This window comes from Antechinus flavipes, chromosome 3 (genome assembly GCF_016432865.1).
Source record: "Antechinus flavipes isolate AdamAnt ecotype Samford, QLD, Australia chromosome 3, AdamAnt_v2, whole genome shotgun sequence".
Lineage (NCBI taxonomy): Eukaryota > Metazoa > Chordata > Mammalia > Dasyuromorphia > Dasyuridae > Antechinus > Antechinus flavipes.
Window position 1 is genome coordinate 634,485,399 of NC_067400.1, and position 14,397 is coordinate 634,499,795.

Genomic DNA, 14,397 nt, shown 5'->3' on the forward strand with positions numbered 1-14,397 from the left:
AGTGAAGAGAGGTCCCACCCTCAAGCTTCCCACCAACCACAGCTGGAGACACAGAGGAAACTGAGGCAGCCGCGCCCCCAGCATGTGCCTGGCACACGTGCAGCCACGCCCCCTTGTGTACAGGTGTAGACCCAGGAGAGGCCCCCGGGGCCAGGTCAGCCTGGCCAGGATAGGCCCAGGGTGGGGAAACTCCCAAAGGAAGGAGCACCAAGAGGAAACTGAAAGAGGAGGCTCCCGCCGACCCATTACATGGTCACCTTTCGGGGACCAGCCACCACCCGCAGCACTTTCCGCTGGAGGCAGGAGGGCGGGCTTAATAACCATGGAAAAGAATCCAATCCCAGGGCAAATGTGGAGCCAATCAGCCCGGGAGGTTCCACGCTAGTCCCAGGGAGCCAGCCGGCTTCTTGTCACAAGCAATGGATGGAAGTGTCCATAAAACTTTTCTCTTGGGTGCCAGTTAGGAACAAACAAGGTCCCCCCAAACACCCAGGGACCATCCGGCTGTTCTCTTCCAGCTGGAACTCTTCCTAGGCAGCCTTGCTTCTCGTTAGTCACTAACGGTCTTGCCGAGATTGGCCAGCCAAAGTCTCCGGAGAATTCGGCACGTTATGGACATTCTCAAGGAGATTTTTTTTCTTCCCAAATATTATTTTAAAGCAGATTTACTGAGGTGAATACTTAAGGAAGTTTGGGTGTTTTTGTTTTGTTTTTTGAGTTTTTGAGTTTTGTTTTTTTTTTTTAACCATGATGACAGAAGTCTCAAGTGCTAACTTAAATTCCTTGTTTCATAGCATTCGGATCCAAAGAGAAATTCCTATTCTAATGTGCCATCGAGCAGCCCCAGTAATAGCAGTTATGTTCACAACCGGTTCACAGGATTCTTAAAATGTTAATGATCAGCTCTCCGGAGCCCGCAGAAGCCGGCTTCAGCACTCCATGTCATCCCTGCTCAAATTACATCTACATATGGATCCCCTAGCTCCTAATTTTGGCTATGGAGACAAAGGGACAGTATCCTTCCGGTTGTCCCTGATATCCCCCTTAGCCTGAAATCTCAAACAAGAGCCCTTTCTTGGGGGCAAGAAGAAGAGAAGGGTTGATCTCACCCACTGCTGGCTATTGGCTCAGCCACCCAGTAACTCTCCCCTTGAATTCAGTGTCCCATCTTGGGCTGCCCACCTCTCTGGAGGGGACATAATTAAGTCACCGATGCATCCCCCAGAGGTTCTGCCTCCCTCCAAAGAGTTTTGTTCATCACTGTATGAGCCTAAGGGTACAGCCATTGTATGGGTTGGATGACCTTGTGTTCTCCTGTTATGAACATGTCAGAAGTGGCAGACAAAGACATCAGCACCATGGACACACTGAAGTCCTCCTACAATTATTTCACCTTTCAAGGCTTACCTTGAGCTATTTTCAAGAGGAAAAAAAAAAAATTTTCAGGCAGCAGCTGTCATTTTGTGGATGGCCAATATGTGCAGCCAATGGAGGCAGACTAGGGTCAGAACCAGGAGGACCTGGGTTCAAGTTCTCCAACCCTGTGACCCAGCTTCTCTGTCCAAGCAATTCTCAAAGATGTTAATTAGGTGGATTTCCATCTGTCTCAGTGAAGGACCCAAATAAAGATTGCGGGTCTTGATTTTACTCAAAGACGGATGAGGAAAATGAGATATCCCAGATCATAGAGCTAAAGATGTGGAAGGTAAAATCTGAAGCAAGGCTCTCTCTGCACCCTGCTTGTTCCACTGGAAAAAAGGGTCTCCTCGCCTGAAAACAAAACACTCCTATAAAATATGCAAAACAGTTACTCAGAAGAAGAAACAAGCTGTTTTTCTTCCAAGGGGATTCCATTTGATGTACATTGTTTTAGTTTAAAAATTGTCACTCCTTAAGTTTTGGTCCATGTGTGATAATTTCATGTGTATGATTACTATTAAATGAAATGCAAGGGAAAATAAATGGTGAAAATACCTCATAATTCATTGATTACAGAACAATATTATTAGTGTGAGCTCCCTAAAGCAGGGATCTCCCCCCACACACCTTCTATGTGGTCTGAAAGCCCAGCATGGATTCTGACACATAGTAAGTGTTAACTAAAGGCCAATCAGCTGACAAACTGGCATAACAGGGCTGACCTGAGGGTCAGGAAGACACACCTCTGAAACCTATGACCCATATGCCTTAGATAGCTTATATTCTAGTACCCCAAGAAAACATGCAGTCCATATCAGTTGCCAATCTGCATCCAGGAGAGACTCTTCCACACTGGGAATTCTCCATACCAATGAAATCGAGTTCCTTATGTGTATACAAGCCACAAGACTGTATGTGTACAGAATCAAACAATATTCCCATAAAGAAAAAGGCCTCTGAGAGGCATAAGAACATGGGCCAGCATGATGTCCAAGTGCGATGCCAAAGGTCGACGGTAACCGCCAGCAGAGAGTGGGCAGAGCGACCCACTTCCAGCCGCTTGCTTTTTCTCTGCCAGCAACACTAGCACATGCTAAGTGGGCAATGAGGGACAAATGACCAATAGGATGGCCAAAAAAAGGAAGGATCCTAAAGAAAGCACCCGCCTGGCTGAGCCTCTCTCCATCCTTGGGTCTGACCAGAACTGGTTGATGAGATGGCCGAGCCTCTGCCAGCATTAGCCGGAGGATTACGGCAAACGGCAGAGGAAAACAAGACAGAGCCTGCCAACAAGAGGCCAGTGCCCTTGACTGCAACTCCTGAAGCAAATCTGGAAGTCACCAAAAAGATGGCACACAGCTGCAAAGGGAGGCCTTTCTTAGGAAGAGCCAGCCCAGACCTGTGCAGAAAGGCCACGCGTGGGGCTAGGTTTAATAACACCAGAAGCAAAAGTTCTTGGTTTTCTTTTCAACAGGATGGCTAAACTTGTGGATGAGGGGCATGCTGTGGGTAGAGTTCACCCAAATGCCACATCTCATGTGGCCCTTACAGAGGGCTGTGGATTAGCTACCAGAAGGAGGTGAGACAGGAGGGATGGCTGACAGTTCAACATCAATAGCTTAGGGATCTGTGTTCTCCCCAGTGCTCGTTTTATCAGTGACTTGGATAAAAGCATAGATGAGACCAATGAAGGGGCTGTGGCCTGAGGTGAAAGGTCATGGAGAATGACGCCTTGATTGGCTGGATGGAGGAAGGGGGAGAGCGGTCAGGGCGATGCAGAAGTTCTAAAAGTGGGAGACGGGAAAGATGGAGGCTCCGTGTTCCACAGAGATGGAATGCAAATCCACGCTGGCATTGCCACTGGAAAGTGGGTGGCCATGGTCTCCATGCTGCAGATCTTTCCGGTCCGATTTTTCTTTAACACAGTTGCTAAAGGGAATGGCCTTAAATCTGGCCCCCTTGCCCCTTATCAGGTGGATTCCTATCACCCAGAAGACAGGGGTTCTTAATCTGGATAAGTGCCTTTTTTCTTTTTAAATGTTTCATCTCCATTATGATCTCCTTCCCCTCTCCCCCATCCAAAAAGCTGACTTTAATTCCTGTGCTCCATCCAGAATATATAATTAGAAAAGAGAGTTGATGACCAATCTGGAAAGAGAAGAGCCAGACTGACCTGTTTCCCTTTTTATCAGGACCAGTAAACTAGTAAGTGAGAATGCTGTGTATACCTCCTTTCCCTGCATGATGTACCTAATGCCATCTTCATGTGGATTATGTAACAAGAGTGCAGGACGGGAGGGCTTGCTGTTCTCAGTTTGTTGCGGATGGTTCAATGTCATCACCTCAGGAGATCCCCAGGGAAGCATCTCAGGGATCTGTTTGTCCCTGCACTATTTCTAGCACTAAATAGCTACTGAAATCTCAACTCAAATTGTGGGTATGTGTGTGTGAGAGAGAGAGATAGACAGAGACAGGGAAAGGAAAAAAGAGGAAGGGAGGAAGTATTGAAAAAGGAGGGAAGAGAGAGAGAGAGACAGACAAACGGAAACAGAGAGAGGGAGGGAAGGAAAAATGAAAAAAGAAGGAAGAAGAGGGAAAGAAAGAGACAGAGAAAGAAGCAGAAACAAAGAGAGGGAGGAAGGGAGAAATTTTTAAAAGGAGGGAGAGGGAGGCAGAGAGAAACAGAGACACAGGGAGACAGAAAGAGAAAGGGAGGGACTAAACATTATGTTTCAAGAATTATCTCAAAAATGAAGCCAGATTTCAGATCCTCCCCCAGAACATTTGCTGCTGTGATTTTATACATCACTGGCACACAGTCAATGTGCAGGCTACAGGAAGGCAAGGAGATGCTTGTTTTGCTTTCTCTGAAATACCAAGGTAGCACATCCTGCCCCCTACATTGCCCGATATTTAACGGCTTCTTTATGAAGATTTTTTTCCCCACATTACTACTTTCCCATCATTCCCATCCAACAGGAAACCTCTAATGGAGGATCAATTACATTTCAAAGCTTTTCCTAAGCTCATACATGGATAAAAGTTTTCCCCTTTCTGTAGTCGACTAGAGTCCTTCTCTTGTCTTATCATGGGCAACGCAACCCTGGCTTCTCAAAGGAGCAAAGATTGTACCTTAAACTGAACAGACTACAAGCGCGGCTCAGTGACCGATCTTCTGTCTGTCGTGGGAGGGCCTGCCTAGTCCAGTTCAGAAAGGCTCAGCACCAGAACGTATGCAGCAATGCACCTCTAGGAGTTCGCTGACTCTCCTATATGTGTACTTTTCAGAACACTTATTTCCCATGTGAGTTTTTTCATGTGCATCACAGCATCTACTCTGGCAGAAGGCCTCATTAGCTCACAGAATACAAGCCCAGAAATTATTTTATTTATTTGTTTGGTTTTTGCTGAGGCAATTGGGGTTAAATGACTTGCCCAGGGTCACGCACAGAATTTATTTTCTAAGGAGGCGTAACATGAGAATTGTTGCTCATTTTTCCTAAATTCAGTGCAGTCAAATGGCCTCCCAACAGCTTGAGTCTTCTAATGTTTGGTTAGATGACCTCTCTGGCTGAAGGATTTTCCACATTCAGTACCTTCAAATGGTTTCTCTCCAGTGTATTCTTATATGTATATGAAGGCTCTCTCTCAGGCTGAAAGATTTAACGTATTCATTATGCCCAAAGGGTTTCTCACCACTATGAATGATGCCATGACGATAAAGAGATGTCCATCACCTAAAGGCCCTCCCCCATTCATTGTATCCTAAGGGTTTCTCTCCGGAATGAATCCTCAGATGGTTAGTAAGCCTGCCCCTCCCGTTGAAAGACTCGCCACTCTTAGGGCTTTTCCGAAGTATGAATTCTCCAAAAGTTAGTGAGCTTTCCCCTTCGGCAGAAGGATTTCCCACATCCCCTGCGTGCAAAGGGTTTCTCACCAGAATGACTACTGATGATAACAAAATGATGTCCTGTGGCTGAAGGCTTTCTCACATTCGGTACATTCAAAGGGCTTCTCTCATGTTCGGTAAGGCTTCCCCTCTGGCTAAGGGATTTCCCACAGTCACAGCATTCATAGGGTTTCTCTGCTGCATGAATTCTCTGATGTTCAGTAAGTCTGGCCTTCTGGAGGAACCAAGGATTTCCCACATTTGTGGCACTCAAAGGGTCTCTCGGTGTGAATTCTTTCATGTTTACTAAGCCTCTTCCTCCAGCTGAAGGATTTCTCACATTCATTACACTTCAAAGATTTTTCTCCCGTATGAGTTTTCTGATGCACCCTAAGGCATCCCCTTTGCCTAAAGGATTCCCCACATTCATCCCACACAAAGGGTTGCTCTTCAGAATGAACTTCCTGGTATTTAGTGAGGCTTCCCTTTTGGCTGAAGGATTTTCCAAGTTCTTTCCAACCAAAAGGTTTCTCACAGTATGAATTCTCTGGTGATGAAAAAGGGATTTCCGGCAGCTAAATGCTTTCTCACATTGTGACATTCAAAGGGTTTCTCTCCACTACGAATCCTCTGATGGACCATTAGACTTCCCCTCTGACTGAAGGCTTTTCCACAGTCATTATGATGAGGTGTGAGAATTGAGGGTAAGAGATCCCCTCCGGTCTGTGTTGCAGGTTCCTTGGGAAAGAATTTGCCAACCCGAAGTCCGTAGCAAAAGGGGATTTATCTGCACTAAGAAGAAAGCTTTCTTAGTGGGCAAAGAATCCTAGCAGAATAGTTTTTCGAAGGTGGATTTACACTAAGAAGAAAATATCTTCATCAATGGGCTAATTCCAGAAGGGCAAATAGCTCCTGATTAGGAATTAGCCAAGGCGGGTTACCACTGAGAAGAAAATATTTTCAGCAGTGGGCGAAATCCTGGTAGGACTTCTGCAAAGATGTCTGGGCATCCAGGGCCAGATATATTGGGGCTGCTATGATCTTTGGCCCCTAGCCAGGCCTAATCTCTGGATGAATCTGAGTGATTTTCAATTCAGTTCAATTCAAAATTGAATGAGATTACTTATCTCAGGAGTTTCCCTTATGGACAGAAGATTGTGCCCCTCCTAGAGGAGCGTTTGAGACCCCAATCTCCTCTCCCCCACAGATTAAAGGGCACACAGTTCACATCAGGGTCTCTCCAACCCTTCCCCCCAAAAGGTCTCCGGGACAGGAAGAATGTGGGAGGGGGATGGGTATGAGCCTGTGATCAGACTACTGTCCATGTCCATTCACTGGGAGGGAGAGGCGGTCCAGCTCTGTGACAGATCTCCACAGTGGGAGTGGGCACTGGAAGGAGAAGGCCGGTATTAATGAAGACTCTCCTTGTAATTCTTGAGAGCCCAAGAAACGAGCCTCAGGCAACAGCCCAACGAGGTGAATTAGAAACCTAGGACATCTGACCTAAGGAGGAGTCAGGGATGTGGCCTTGGGTGTCCAGCAGAGTGCTACAGGAACCCAAGCCCTGAGTTGTTGAATATTTTTATTATTGACTGAGATAAAAGCTTGCAGCATGTCCTTCTCAAATGTGCAAATGTGCCCCAGCATCTGAGGGGGAGGAATCGAGGTGGCCCTCGGCCAAAACCAAGGCTCCAGGCCAGCCATCTGATGACCTGCCTATGGAGAGGAGGGACCTCCAAGCGGCAGGGGGTGCAGAACCACGAGAAGAAAAGCCATAAGCTAGAGAAGAGCCAGATTGATGTAATGTGATTTGGGGTCCCCTGACCTTGGGCTTCTGTTCTAATGGCTCAGCCGTCCTGAGTCTTCTGGCTTTGGAGTCTGCCCAATGTGTCTGATTCTGACCACTTCTGGTCTCAGGAAACTCCCACAGATCAAACTCCTGAGCGAAAGGGGAATAAGACCGCTAGCCTTACCCCGGGGCCATAGAATTACCATGTGTCTCTTTGCTCCGGTCTCTTTCCTGGATTCCCTCAGTAATGGTGTCACATTGCTTTCAATAAACTTTGCCCCTTGACTAGGAGGTGGGTTCAAGCCTGCAAATTCTTTCCAGGCACCGCCCAACATCGGTCTGGGACTCTGGGGGTCCCCCCTTCCCGACCTCCACAGGTTCCGACGATGGGAGGCTCCGCGCCTTAACGTGGCTAGAGTGGAAAAGGTTGGGTAAGTGGGGGCCCAAGACCTGAGATGGGGACAGCCCTAGGGAGGTGGCTGAGGCGGGCGGCGGCTCCGCTCTGAGCATGGACGGGTGGGCGGCGGCAGAAAGAAAATGCAATGGACTCCTTTACTCAAGAGAGGCTCTAAGGGGGAAGTCGTCTGTGGACCCAAAGGCCGGAGCAGAGCTGGGCCGGAGCCGGGGACACCGCCTGCCCCGAGGGCCACCATCGGACCCTTCCGGCTCATCCACACTCATCTTTGAGGGGTCTGAAGGGCGGGGCTCAGAGCTAGTTAAGGAGGGAGAGGAGCCTTAACTTTAGTAACTAGAGACATTTCATGACCTGGATTCAGATGAGAATAAACAAGGGGCACGCAAGGGGGAAAGGAGGAACGCAAGACCCCCAGGGGACCTGGCTCCCCCCCCAGTCTGCCACGGGGCATCACAGAGCATAACTGAGAGACAAACTAAAATGACCAATTGCCTCCCGACCACTCTGCCTCCCGCTAGCTCAGAGGAAGGAGGCAGCACTTATTAAGCACCTTAGGGCCACACGGCCTCCCCTGCCTGGCTCAGGAGACCATTAGCAGCACTTATTAAGCACCTAAGGATGCTGGGCCCCGAGGTGTGCCCCAGGAAGCGGCTGGCCTGCCCCCCAGCTGAACGAATGAGTGAGTGAGTGAGTGAGTGCAGGAGCGCCTCCCCCACGTAAGCTGGTTCGTGACCAGGGGTCAGATTCCTTCCCGGGGTGGGGGGGAGGGGAGGAAACACGCTTGGGGGACCCGGGGCTGTGAATATCCCCACGTGACCGAAGCAGCGGGGGGAGGGACCTAGTACGAGGCGGCCAGATCCTTTGTCAGTATCCCCTCATCCTTCCTCCCCTCCCCAGCACAGCGCACCTGCGCATAGCCCTCTTTTTCCCAATCCTTACAAAGCGGCACGCCTGCGCACACGGTCCCAGCCACTCCCCAGAGCAGGGCGCGCCCCTCCTTTTCCCTGCCCGTACAAAGCGGCACGCCTGCGCACACGGTCCCAGCCACTCCCCAGAGCAGGGCGCGCCCCTCCTTTTCCCTGCCCGTACAAAGCAGTGCGCCTGCGCACACGGTCCCAGCCACTCCCCAGAGCAGGGCGCGCCCCTCCTTTTCCCTGCCCGTACAAAGCAGTGCGCCTGCGCAGGCGCCCTGCTTGTGGAGGCCCGCGGAGCCACCTCTCCGTTCTCCCGGGTTCACTGTCCCGCGCAGAGCGCGAAGCCCTTAGGCCACCCGTTACCCCGCCTTCTGTCCCTCAATCCTTGCAGCCCTCTTTTCCTCATTTATTCCCTCACCAGCACAGTCACCCTGTTTTCTCCATTGAGGCCCAGTCATGGCTCTATGCGCAGGCGCGGAGACCCGGGAACTACTCTTCCCAAGAAGCAATGGGGTACATTCTGTTGTCACTGTGATGTGTATTGGACTTCTCCCAAGATTCCTGGGAAATGGAGTCTTGGGACCAACAGTTGTCTTGAGGCCCAAGGATTCTGGGAATTGTAGTCCAGTGGGACTGCGGGTACATAAGCGCTGCCTGGTTGGGGAACTTGACGGCAGGGATGATGCGAATCTGCCCCAGCATCCCTCAGCAGGCGCCGAAGGCGGGGCCTCCCCCATGACTGACGTCCGTGGGTGCAGCCAGAAGGGAGAGGGTGAGGGGCACGGTGCCCTGCAGCCTCCTTGTTTCCCGGCTCGCTGACTGCCCCTCAGCCACAGCCAGGGAGACAAACCCCCTCCTCGTCCCATTTCCAGACCATTAATCATCATCATCCTCACTTTGCAAACCTTGGAATTACAGAAACATCCGCCTTTCATCATCATCACAAAGGCAGATGTTTCTGTAATTCCAACGTTTGCAAAGTGAAAATCACAAAGAAACATTTACTAAGCGCCTACTGCATGGCCCGCATTCTGCTAAACTGGGGAGGGGGGGAGGGAAGGGAGAAGGGGGAGGTGCAAAAAGGGACGAAAGACGCCCCCAGGGTGTGCTGGGGATCCGAGGGACCCCGAGTGGGAGTGGCCATCACGCCGGCCCACACCGCTCCTCCAGCTGGGCTCGGCGCTGCCCACGTGGGGGCTGAGGCTGGCTGAGCGCTGCCTGCTTGGTGCCAGGAGGTGGAAGATGTGCTGGGCCAGATGGGGCACGTGGAAGCCTCCCATCGGGGCACCCGCTGCCCCACACATGGTTGCACGGTGGCTGGCCACCCACCTCGCCCCTGACAGGCGGATAAGCTGCCCCGAAGCGCAAAAGCTCCCCCTTCCTTCTTCCCCCCTCCCTCACTTTGTGCTGCTGCAAACCAAGCCCCTGAGCCCCGGTCCCAGGAAGGAAGCCTGCAGGAGACCCGATCTGGCTCTCCCCTCTCCCGCCGGGGCCTCCTGGGCCACCACTGTCCTGTAACATCAAGGTTGGCAAAGGGCTTCCCAACCACGGTGGCATTTGGCCCGGTAGCACTCCTCGGAAGGAGGCGCAGTAATCTCTGCTCCATGGATGAAGGAATGGCGACTCACTGTCACCAATGTGGTTTTACCCATGGAAATGACATTAGAGAAGCACTGTCCCCATCAGCCCGGACTTGCAGCTGCCTCCCTCTCCTCCCGGGAGGAGGCGACCTCTCCCTTTTTTGTTAGACCCCAAGCACTGGACCTAGTACTTTTCCCAAAGGAAATATTTAATACAAGTTTTTCTTTCAGTCCTCCTCTCCTCTGATCCTCCTAACAGCTCGGTGAGGTGGAGGGAGTGGCCATCCCCATTTTATAGACACTGCCCAGGGCCCCAGGGCTGGTGAGTGGTAGAGGAGGGACCTAGATTCAAGTCTTGCTGCCTCCACAACACACGCATTCAGTCCGTGCCCCCCTGACAAGCCAGGGTTAGATCGGCCTAGAAAGACAGAAAAGGCAAAACCTCGATGAATGTGTAACCTTAGGAAAAACTTGGAAATGTGGCGTCCCCCATTGGAGACCTGGAGCTCAGTGGGAATGACGGAGAGGGAATGATGTGGGAATGACGGAGAGGGAATGACAGGGAGAATCGTGATGAAGAAGCTTACTTAAATACCAGAGGATGAAGATGGCCGAGATCGCCCCCAGAAAACCCCCAGCCCCGCTCCCCACAATGTGCTTTGTGGCTTGGGGAGTTCACAAAATTGCATACTAGGACCATGAGCAGGCCTAAGGGGGAGCCCTGGGGTTCCCTCCCAGAAAAGAGACTCTCTCTGATGGCATGGGCCTCCCAAGAGCCGGTTCCTACAGCATTTTGAAGTGCAGAGAACCTGAACCTGAACAAAAACCCTCCCTCACTCCACCATGCATGATGTTACCCCAATCCCAGGAGACCTCCAACCCACCGTTGGAGCAGGAGAGAGAATCCATTTGGGGAAAGGCCCAATGTTTACCCAATGGGGCATGAAATGGCCAGTCTATACATCATGCATTGATCTTATTTAAACATCTAGTATGGCTCTCCTCCTCCCCTTTCCAGCTCGTCTTTGGTTAAGACAATGAAGAAGGAATAATTTCAATAAGCAATCACAGAGTTCGAGTTCAGTGGTTATTCAACACAGTAGCAGCTTTGGGAATCAACAGAAAGGGATACAATTAATGGGCTTCAGAAATCAATGTATAAGCTCCAGTTACTTTTAGAAAATTTTGTTATACAAAAATTAAAATTCTTGAGTTATTAAAGCTTCAGAGAACACTAAGTGCCCATTGTGTTCCAGACACCGAGCTAAGCACTGGGGATACAAAGAAGCAAAAGACATTTGTAGTGTATACATTGATTTCTGAAGCCCATTAACTGTATCTTTTTGTTGATTCCCAAAGCTGCTACAGTGTTGAATAACCACTGAACTTGCAGTCTGTGATTGCTCATAGAAATCTGTTTCTTCTTCACTGTCTTAACCAAAACCAATCTGGAAAGGAGCGGGGGAGAGCCGTACTAGATGTTTAAATTAAAGCCAATGCTGCAACTTATTGTAAGAAGAAAAAAGCATTCCCTGTGATATGTACGATAAATTCAAGGCAGCTGCAGAGCCCTCCTGTCTGGTGGTGTCTCCCAAGTGTCCTTCAGTTTTCTTGTGCATTTAAAAAAATTTCTCAGTGAAATTCTTTTCTCTTTTGCTTTAGGATTTTCATCACTCCCTTCCTTTCTGCCTTGTTCACTTTCTCACCACCTCCCTCTCTCTTCCCCCTCAAAAATAAACAAAGCCTCCCATATCAAAGAAAACAAAACAGGTCCTTGGCTGTGCCCAGAAATGGGTCTCAACGTGGCTCTTTCCAACAATGAGACGATTCAGGCCAGTTCTGATGGTCTTGTGATGGAGACAGCCACCTGCACCCAGAAAGGACTGTGGGAACTGAGTGTGGACCACAACATAGCACTTTCACTTCATGTTATTGTTTGCTTGCATTTTATTTGCTTTATCCTTTCTCTTTTTGAGCTGATTTTTCTTGTACAGCAAGATAAACATGGAAATACATGTTTAACATATATTGGATTATTTGCCATCTAGAGGAGGGAGTGGGAAGGGAGGGAGAAAAACTTGGAACACAAGGTTTTATAAGGGTCTATGGTGAAAATTATCTACATATATGTTTTGAAAATAAAAATATGTTTAATCATAAATTTAAAAAGAGAAAGAAATAGGTCTCATTCTGCACCATTCGTCCATCACTTTTTATGAGGAGGGAAGCATGTTTCATCATCGGCCCCAGATCACAAAACTGGAGAACTGGAACGGCCTCGAAGCAAGGTTTGCTGTAACAGTGGGGCGAGCTCACCAGCCCCTTCCCTTTCTGGACAAGTCTAGGTGTTAGAAGGGGGGAGGTTGTTTTTCTGGGATCAAGTCTCACTGCTCCCAATTTGATTCTGAAGCCATGGGAGGGCAGTTTTCTCCGAGCAACATGGGAATGCCTTGTGTCTCTCCCAGGGAGGCTCCAGATACCACTACCCACTTCTCCAATGACACTCTTGATTTCTGCCCAGAGGGAAGCAGGAGGTTGGGACAAAAGTTGATCCCTCCACTCCATCAGAGAGGAGTAATGGCCTAGAATTATAGCCACCTGCCACTCTGCCTACAACTATACATAACAATTGGATATTATCAGTCTAGGGGATGCAACTTGCAGGTTCAACTTAATTTTTGGTCACTATTTCATCATTGGGGAAAGTTCTACAATAAACACACATAGTGAATGGCAAAGAATCCCATTTAAGTCAATAGCAAAACAGAAATTGGAGAAGATACATATGTATATAGAGTTAAAATATAGAGTTAAAAACCTTTCTCATTGAGAGCTTGACCAAGGAAGAAATAGACAGAGGCAGAGGAAACCGAAAAGGGACTGTGCTGCTCCATCTCAGTTTCCTCCTCTGTAAAATGAGCCGGAGAAGGAATGGCAACCCCCTCCAGTTTTCTTTGGCAAGAAAACCCCAAGGGAGGTCACGGAGAGAGGGCCACAACAGAAATCTAATCTATGATGACAATAGAACATAAGTAAATGTAAGGCCGTGCTGGGTGAGCAGCACACGCCTAAAGTAACTGATCCTACAACAACAGGTATTAGATGGCTCTGACCCCACTTTGCACCTGCTGCCCCGACGATCGTAGCCAGGGATATCCCTCATCACACTCAACCTCCTCACTTACAGAAGCTGTGCCCCTCTCCTTGTCTCCCCCTGACTGGGGGGTTGGGGTGCAGACCAGCAAATTTTGCTTCCTCCCTAGGGAGCAGAAGCTGGACTTTCAGACGCTTTCCTTCGCATGTGCTGCCCTAACTGGATTCAACTCCACTGAACAAGATACCCCTGGACTGGGCATCCCTGGTGTCAAATTCCCCCATCCTTTCCTTCCCCCTTTTAGGTCCCTCCCCACGCCGTCTCCGATGCTCCTTTTCTCCCCTTTTTTGGACTGAAAACTCTTAGAGCGCAGGAAGCATGTCTCTTTTTATTAATTGGATTCCCAGAGCTGAGCACAATGCTCAACACATAGAAGACATTTAATAAGCGTTTATTGGAATGGAAATAACATATATCTCGAAGGGCATCCAGAAAGTCACTGCAAAATGACATATTTCCAGAAATTATCAAGAAAACTTCCTAAGTCTCTTCATATTAGAGGGTAAAGTAAAAATTGAAAGTTCTTGCCAATCACTTCCTGAAAAAAAAATTTTTAAACTTGCAAGAAAGTTGTGACCAATATCTAGAACTTCTAGCTGAAATAAAAAATGCTGTGAGCAGAGAAAACCGAGTAACAAGACACCATGGGCAAGATGGTGACAGATTCGGCAGCGGCAGGTTAAGAAAAGAGAGCTTGTTATGTGTCTTTCAAAAGGCCAGCATCACGTTTACAAAAAAGGATTCCTTAGCGAGTGGAGGCCAGGTGGGGACTTAGTGGGACAAAGTTCAGAGGATTCCCTCCAATGTGCCTCTGAATAGCTTAGGAAAACGAATCAGACTGACTCTGGATGGGAAAGACCAAAGTCTTTATTCCCACCCAGACTGACACAGAAAGATAGAGGTCCATGGTCTCATGCCTGAGCACTCTGGCACAAGGGCAAGAAGAGATCCCAAGCTCACCCTGCAGGAGGAAGTCTGGAGTACATCAGGGCCAGCATCCAGAGTTTCCAAGCCAAAGAAAGATGCAATGGATACAGAAAGACTCCAAGTACAAAGAGCCACCAGCAGGATCCACCCTAACTTAATAGCCATGCCTATAAAAGTAGAGAGCTTAGAACACAATATTCCAGAAGGCAAAAATATGGGCTTACACCAAGAATGACTTAAGAAGAAAAACTGAGCATGGTTCTAGAGGAGAGAAAATGGACTTTAATCAACTCGAGAATGTCCAAATGTT